We start from the raw sequence: 7,768 nt of genomic DNA, 5'->3' as shown, positions 1-7,768 counted from the left end.
AAGCATGTCAGAAGGACACTTTTTTGTCAACTGCTTGTATCTTTCCCAAGCTTCATAGAGGGATTCACCTTCTTTCTGTCTGAAGGTTTGAACATCAGCTCTAAGCTTGCTCAGCTTTTGAGGAGGAAAGAACTTGGCTAAGAAAGCCGTGACCAGCTTATCCCAAGAGTTCAGGCTGTCTTTGGGTTGAGAGTCCAACCACACTCTAGCTCTGTCTCTTACAGCAAAAGGGAAAAACATGAGCCTATAGACTTCAGGATCTACTCCATTAGTCTTAACAGTATCACAGATCTACAAGAATTCAGTTAAGAACTGAAAAGGATCTTCAGATGGAAGTCCATGAAACTTGCAGTTTTGCTGCATCAGAGAAACTAGCTGAGGTTTCAGCTCAAAATTGTTTGCTCCAATGGTAGGAATGGAGATGCTTCTTCCATGTAAATTGGAATTAGGTGCAGTAAAGTCACCAAGCATTCTCCTTGCATTATTGTTGTTGGGTTCGGCTGCCATCTCCTTTACTTGTTCGAAATTTTCAATAAGGTTGTCTCTGGATTGTTGTAATTTAGCTTCTCTTAGTTTTTTTTTCAGAGTCCTTTCAGGGTTTGGATCAGCTTCAACAAGAATGCCTTTTTCTTTGTCCCTGCTCATAAGAAAGAGAAGAGAAAAAGAAAAGAAGAGGAATTCTCTATGTCACAGTAAAGAGGTTCCTTATTGTTAGTAGAAGAAGAAAAGAAGAAAAAAATTCGAACACAGATAGAAGAGGGGGTTCAAATTTGGTGAGTTTAGTAGATGAATAAATAAATAGAATAAGATGAGAGAGGGAAGTGAATTTTCGAAAATAATTTTTTTGAAAAAGGGTTAGTGATTTTCGAAAATAGTTTTTTGAAAAAGGTTAGTAGTTTTCGAAAATTAAAATCTTAAAAATTGAAATAATTAGTTAATTAAAAAGAAATTTTGAAAAAGAGGGAAGATATTTTCGAAAATTAGAGAGAGAGAGTTAGTTAGGTGGTTTTGAAAAAAGATAAGAAACAAACAAAAAGTTAGTTAGTTAGTTAAAACAAATTTTGAAAAGATAAGAAGTTAGGAAGTTAGAAAAGATATTTTGAAATCAAATTTTTGAAAAAGATAAGATGAGACGATATTTTTGAATAGATATGATAAAAATTAGTTTTTTTTTTTTTGAAAAAAGATTTGATTTTTAAAATCACAATTAATGACTTGATTCACAAGAAATCACAAGATATGATTCTAGAACTTAAAGTTTGAATCTTTCTTAACAAGTAAGTAACAAACTTGAAATTTTTGAATCAAAACATTAATTGATGATGTTATTTTCGAAAATATGATGTAAAATTAAGAAAAAGATTTTTGAAAAAACATTTTTACAATTTTCGAAAATAACTAAGAAAAATGAAAAAGATTTGATTTTTGAAAAAGATTTTGAAAAAGATGAGATTTTTAAATTGAAAATTTGATTTGACTCATAAGAAACAACTAGATTTTAAAATTTTTTGGAAAAGTCAAATCTAATTTTCGAAACTTTTAAGAGAGAAAAAGGGAAAGATATTTTTTTTGATTTTTGAATTTTAATGATGAGAGGGAAAAACATGAAAATTATGCAATGCATGAGAATTTTAGATCAAAACATGTGATGCATGCAAGAATGCTATGAATGTCAAGATGAACACCAAGAACACTATGAAGATCATGATGAACATCAAGAACATATTTTTGAAAAATTTTTAATGCAAAGAAAACATGCAAGACACCAAACTTAGAATTCTTTAATGCTTAGACACTAAGAATCCAAGAATGCATATGAAAAACAAGAAAAGACACAAACCATGCAAATGCAAAGATCAAACAAGAAGACTTACCAAGAACAACTTGAAGATCATGAAGAACACTATGAATGCATGAGAATTTTTGAAAAAAAATGCAAGATGAGTATGCAATTGACACCAAACTTATAACATGACACATGACTCAAACAAGAAACACATAAATATTTTATTTGATTTTTTTATGATTTTCTAATTTTTTTTTGTATTTTTTTCTTCGAAAATTAGTGTGAAAAAGAAAAATAAGGATTCCAAAATTTTTAATATGAATTCCAGGAATCTTATGCTTTTTAGTCTAAAGCTCCAATCAAAGGGTCAGGCATGGCTTAATAGCCAGCCAAGCTTTAGTATGTAAATCAGGAAGAGCAGCAGGTGGATTAGCAACAACTAGCTTGCTCTTGATAACAAATTGGAAGCCTCAGTCCAAATGAATTTAGACATGGCTTTACATGCTTCATGAAACACTAGAATTCATTCTTAAAAATTCTGAAGAAAAATATATTTTTTTGAAAACGTTTTTATTTTTTTTTTTTAAATTTTTTTTTTTGAAAACAAAGGAGAAAATTTTTTTTGAAAGATTTTTTTGAATAATTTTTTTTTTGAAAACCTTTTGAAAAGAAAATGAAAAGAAAGTTACCTAATCTGAGCAACAAGATGAACCGTCAGTTGTCCAAACTCGAACAATCCCCGGTAACGGCGCCAAAAACTTGGTGGACGAAATTGTGATTACACTTTGATTATGTAAAATTCATTGCTCTTTCTTTCCCTAGCAATGGCACCAAAAACACGATGCCAATACCATGGTTCACAACTTCGCACAACTAACCAGCAAGTGCACTGGGTCGTCCAAGTAATACCTTACGTGAGTAAGGGTCGAATCCCACGGAGATTGTTGGTATGAAGCAAGCTATGGTCACCTTGTAAATCTCAGTCAGGCGGATATAAAATAGTAATGGGGTTTTCGAAATTAATTAATAAAATAAGGATGGAAATACTTATGTAACTCATTGGTGAGAATTTCAGATAAGCGTATGGAGATGCATTCGTTCCTCTAAACCTCTGCTTTCCTGCTGTCTTCATCCAATCAATCTTACTCCTTTCTATGGCTGGCTTTATGTAAGGATGTCACCGGTGCCAATCGCTACTTTCGATCTCTCTCGGGAAAATGGTCCAAATGCTTTGTCACAGCACGGCTAATCGTCTGGAGGCATCACCCTTGTCGTTGGTTGCATCCTATTCCTCTCTGTGAAAATGGTCCGATGCGCTGTCACTGCATGGCTAATCATCTTGGAGGTTCTCGATCGTACTGGAATAGAATTTACTATCCTTTTGCGTCTGTCACTACGCCCAGCACTCACGAGTTTTGAGTGCATCACAGTCATTCAATCCCAGGGTCCTACTCGGAATACCACGGACAAGGTTTAGACTTTCCGGACTCTCATGAATGCCGCCATCAATCTAGCTTATGCCACGAAGATTCTGATTAAGAGATCTAAGAGATACTCATTCAATCTAATGTAGAACGGACGTGGTTGTCAGGCACGCGTTCATAGGGAATGATGATGATTGTCACGTTCATCACATTCAGGTTGAAGTGCGAATGAATATCTTAGAAGTGGAACAAGTGAATTGAATAGAAAACAGTAGTACTTTGCATTAATCTTTGAGGAACAGTAGAGCTCCACACCTTAATCTATGGAGTGTAGAAACTCTACCGTTGAAAATACATAAGTGAATAGAGGGTAAGCATGGCCGAATGGCCAGCCTCCCATGGAAGTCTAGAGATCTAAAAATGATCAAAAGATGGTTCCAAAGATCCAAAGATGTCTAATACAATAGTAAAAAGTCCTATTTATAATAAACTAGCCACTAGGGTTTACAGAAGTAAGTAATTGATGCATAAATCCACATCCGGGGCCCACTTGGTGTGTGCTTGGGCTGAGCTTGAATGTTACACGTGCAAAGGCTCTTTCTGGAGTTGAATGCCAGCTTTTGTGCCATTTTGGGCGTTGAACTCCACTTTGCAACTTGTTTCTGGCGCTGGACGCCAGAATTGAGCATAGAGCTGGCGTTGAACGCCAGTTTGTGTCATCTAAACTTGGGCAAAGTATGGACTATTATACATTGCTGGAAAGCCCTGGATGTCTACTTTCCAACGCAATTAGAAGAGCGCCATGTCGAGTTCTGTAGCTCCAGAAAATCCACTTTGAGTGCAGGGAGGTCAGAATCCAACAGCATCAGCAGTCCTTCTTTAACCTCTGAATCTGATTTTTACTCAAGTCCCTCAATTTCAGCCAGAAAATACCTGAAATCACAGAAAAACACACAAACTCATAGTAAAGTCCAGAAATGTGAATTTAACATAAAAACTAATGAAAACATCCCTAAAAGTAACTAGATGCTACTAAAAATATACTAAAAACAATGTCAAAAAGCGTATAAATTATCCGCTCAACAGTCCCACGAGCACTCATCAGTGATGGAGGGAGCCATTTTTGTAACAGACCACTAGAAGCTCTTCTCCTACGACATGGGGTAAAACACAAGGTAGCCACGTCTTACCATCCCCAAACAAGTGGACAAACTGAGATATCCAAGAGAGAGCTAAAGAGGATTCTGGAAAAGACTGTGGGTGCATCAAGAAAGGATTGATCGAAGAAGCTGGATGATGCTCTTTGGGCATACAGAACAGCATTCAAAACACCACTCAGAATGTCCCCATATCAACTAGTGTATGGGAAAGCTTGTCATTTACCACTGGAGCTGGAACACAAAGCTCTCTAGGCTATCAAGATACTAAATTTTGACAGCATTGCTACTGGTGCAAAGAGGATCTTACAGCTGCAAGAGATGGAGGAATTCAGGTCACAAGCCTATGAAAATACCAAGATGTATAAAGAGAAGGCAAAGAGAAGACATGACCTGCATCTTGCACCCAGGAGTTTCGAAAAGGGGCAGCGAGTACTCCTTTACAATTCCAAATTGAGACTGTTTGATGTGGGGAAAACTTGTCTCTCAACAAATCTCCCTTCGGCAAGTGTACCGAATTTGTCGTCAATTAAAAACTCATAATAGAGTGAGGTCAAATCCCACAGGGATTGATTGATTAAGCAACTTTAATTAGAAGAATGTTCTAGTTGAGCGAATCTAGAATTTGGGTTGAGAGTTGCAGAAAATAAAATGGCGGGAATGTAAATAACAGAAAAGTAAATGCTAGAATTAAAGGACTGGAAGTAAATGACTGAAAATAAATTGCAGAATTGTAAATGGGAATGGGGGATTTGCTCATATAGAGTCTCACCATCTTGTTGCCTGAAAGTTTGGACCTCAGCTCTCAGCCTATTGATTCGTTGAGGAGGGTAAAATCTTGCTAAAAATTTGTTCACCACGTCTTCCCAAGTTGTCAAGCTTTCCCTTGGGAAGGATTCTAGCCACTTGGCTGCTTTATCCCTAAGTGAGAATGGAAATAGGAGCAGTCTATAGGCGTCAGGGTGAACACCATTAGACTTCACTGTGTCACATATTCTCAGGAAGGTGGTCAAATGTTGATTGGAGTCTTCTTGAACACCTCCTCCAAACGAACAGTTGTTCTGAACAAGGGTGATGAGCTGTGGTTTAAGTTTAAAGTTGTTGGCATGGATTGTTGGCTTTTGGATACTACTTCCACAATTGCCTGGGTTTGGATTGATGTAAGAGCCCAAAACTCTTCTATCCTCCCCAGCATGATTTGCTCTACCTCCTCCCCCATGGTTGTGATCCTCTTCTTCATGATGGTTTTCCATGTTGTCTTCTATGTTTGTTTCAAAGAATTCCTCTTCTTCCTCAGCACCAACCACTTTCTTTCCTCTTGCCTCCCTCCTTAATCTAAGGAAGGTCCTCTCAGGTTCAGAATCGAAGGAAGTTGAAGCCCCGCTTCTTCTCCCTGTCATACAACCATCAAGTGCAAGCAAGAAAAGATAGGTGCAGAAAGTATTTGTGTCAGAATTACTGTTAGTTGTGGGTGATGCAATATATCAAACAGTTAGTGGGTTAGCAAACAGAATTCAAAATAACAAAGAAAAACAAAAGAGTAGAGGGGGAAGGGAAGAAGTTTAACTAAAACAAAAAGTAAATCACTCAAACAGAAGATGAAATTCATAAAATAAAAATGCTCAATCTAGTGATCTTCCAATTTAATCATTGTTGATGCACAATCAATCCCCGGCAATGGTGCCATAAACTTTATGCGGGGAAAACTTGTCTCTCAACAAATCTCCCTTCGGCAAGTGTACCGAATTCGTCGTCAAGTAAAAACTCACAATAGAGTGAGGTCGAATCCCACAGGTATTGATTGATCAAGCAACTTTAATTAGAAGAATGTTCTAGTTGAGCGAATCCAGAATTTGGGTTGAGAGTTGCAGAAAATAAAATGGCGGGAATGTAAATAACAGAAAAGTAAATACTAGAATTAAAGGAATGGAAGTAAATGACTGAAAATAAATTGCAGAATTGTGAATGGGAATGGGGGATTTGCTCATAAAAGTAAATGGCAGAAATTAAAGAGAATGGGTAAGATCAGAGATGGGGAGTTCATTGGGCTTAGGAGATGTTGCAATTTTCCGGATCAAGTTCATTTTCATCTCTTCCTCAATCAATGCATTCATTGATCTCCTTGGCAATCTTAAGTGATTGAATTACAATTTCTTGCAATTCAATCTCTCAAATCTTGATCAATAGCCAATTCCTTGGTCAATTGCTCATGAGAAGAGATGAAGTATGGTCACTGATTATACCACATGCATTTCCCAAATTAATTATTGAGAGGGTTATAGTCACATACCCATCCAAACCCAATTTGGTCCAGCATGAGAAAGCATTTCTAGCTTGATCTCTTCATTCCTCTTTCAAGGTTCAAAAGAGATCCAAGTTTGAATAGATTCTCTTCCAAGATAACTACTCAATGGGATGAAGATCGAAAGCTTTCAAGTAAAATAAAGAGAAAAGATAGAAGAAGAATAATGAAAATTAGTATTGATCCATCAAATTACAACAAAGCTCCCTAACCCAATGAAAGGGGTTTAGTTGTTCATAGCTCTTGAAAATGAAAACAAAGATGGAGAATACATCATAAAACTAGAAAATGCAGAGAAGATAAAATACAGAGAGTAGTTCTCTTTTTCCATCCTCCAGTACCCTTTTAACAATTCAAAGCTACTCCTATATATACTACTCTTCTCAGCTTCTAGTTTGCTCTTAAAGTCTTGGGCTCTTTGGATCTTGAGTTTGAAGCAGTTCTTTTCTTTATTTGGGCTTGGCTTTACTTGCAGAGAGAAAGTGCTAAGTGGGCAGAGACTTTAGCTCAGGGCGTTAAGGTGTTAACATTTAGTGAAAGTATAAGTTCGAGAACGTTAGTGACACTTAACATTTTCACTAACGTTCCAATATACCCCTTTGCCTCATGTTAGAGCCCACGTTAACTAGGTTAACGTGGCTTCTAATGTGGCTTTTCCAACCTTCGAGAACGTTAGTGACACTCAACATTGTCACTAACGTTCCAGTGTGCCCCTTTGTGCTTCACGTTAAAGCCCACGTTAACTAGGTTAACGTGACTTCTAACGTGGCTTTGCCAAAATTTGAGAACGTTAGTGACACTCAACATTGTCACTAACGTTCCAATGTGCCCCTAGATCTCACGTTAGAGTCCACGTTAACTAGGTTAATGTGGCTTCTAACGTGGCCATTCTTAGCCATCCCAACGTTAGTGACAATGTTAATTGTCACTAACGTTGGCTCATCATTCATTCCTCATCGTTAGCTTCCACGTTAACTAAGTTAACGTGGAAGTTAACGTGGCTCCTTGGGGGTTTGTGTGGTTGCTTCCAACGTTAGTGACAATGTTGAGTGTCACTAACGTTGTCGACAACTCTCACTTCTTACGTTAGCTCCCACGT

General features: G+C 37.1%; 1 non-coding gene across 1 annotated transcript; it reads left to right on the top strand.

The window, feature by feature from the left end:
- Positions 1-108, top strand: LOC112760680 (small nucleolar RNA R71). Its single transcript, XR_003181110.1, has one exon. It is a non-coding gene; the product is annotated as a small nucleolar RNA R71 (small nucleolar RNA).
- The last annotated feature ends 7,660 nt before the right edge of the window (positions 109-7,768 follow it).

The sequence above is a fragment of the Arachis hypogaea genome, chromosome 16 (assembly GCF_003086295.3).
Source record: "Arachis hypogaea cultivar Tifrunner chromosome 16, arahy.Tifrunner.gnm2.J5K5, whole genome shotgun sequence".
Taxonomy (NCBI): domain Eukaryota; kingdom Viridiplantae; phylum Streptophyta; class Magnoliopsida; order Fabales; family Fabaceae; genus Arachis; species Arachis hypogaea.
Note: the sequence above shows the minus strand (reverse complement) of the source record. Positions and strands in the feature narration are given on the sequence as shown.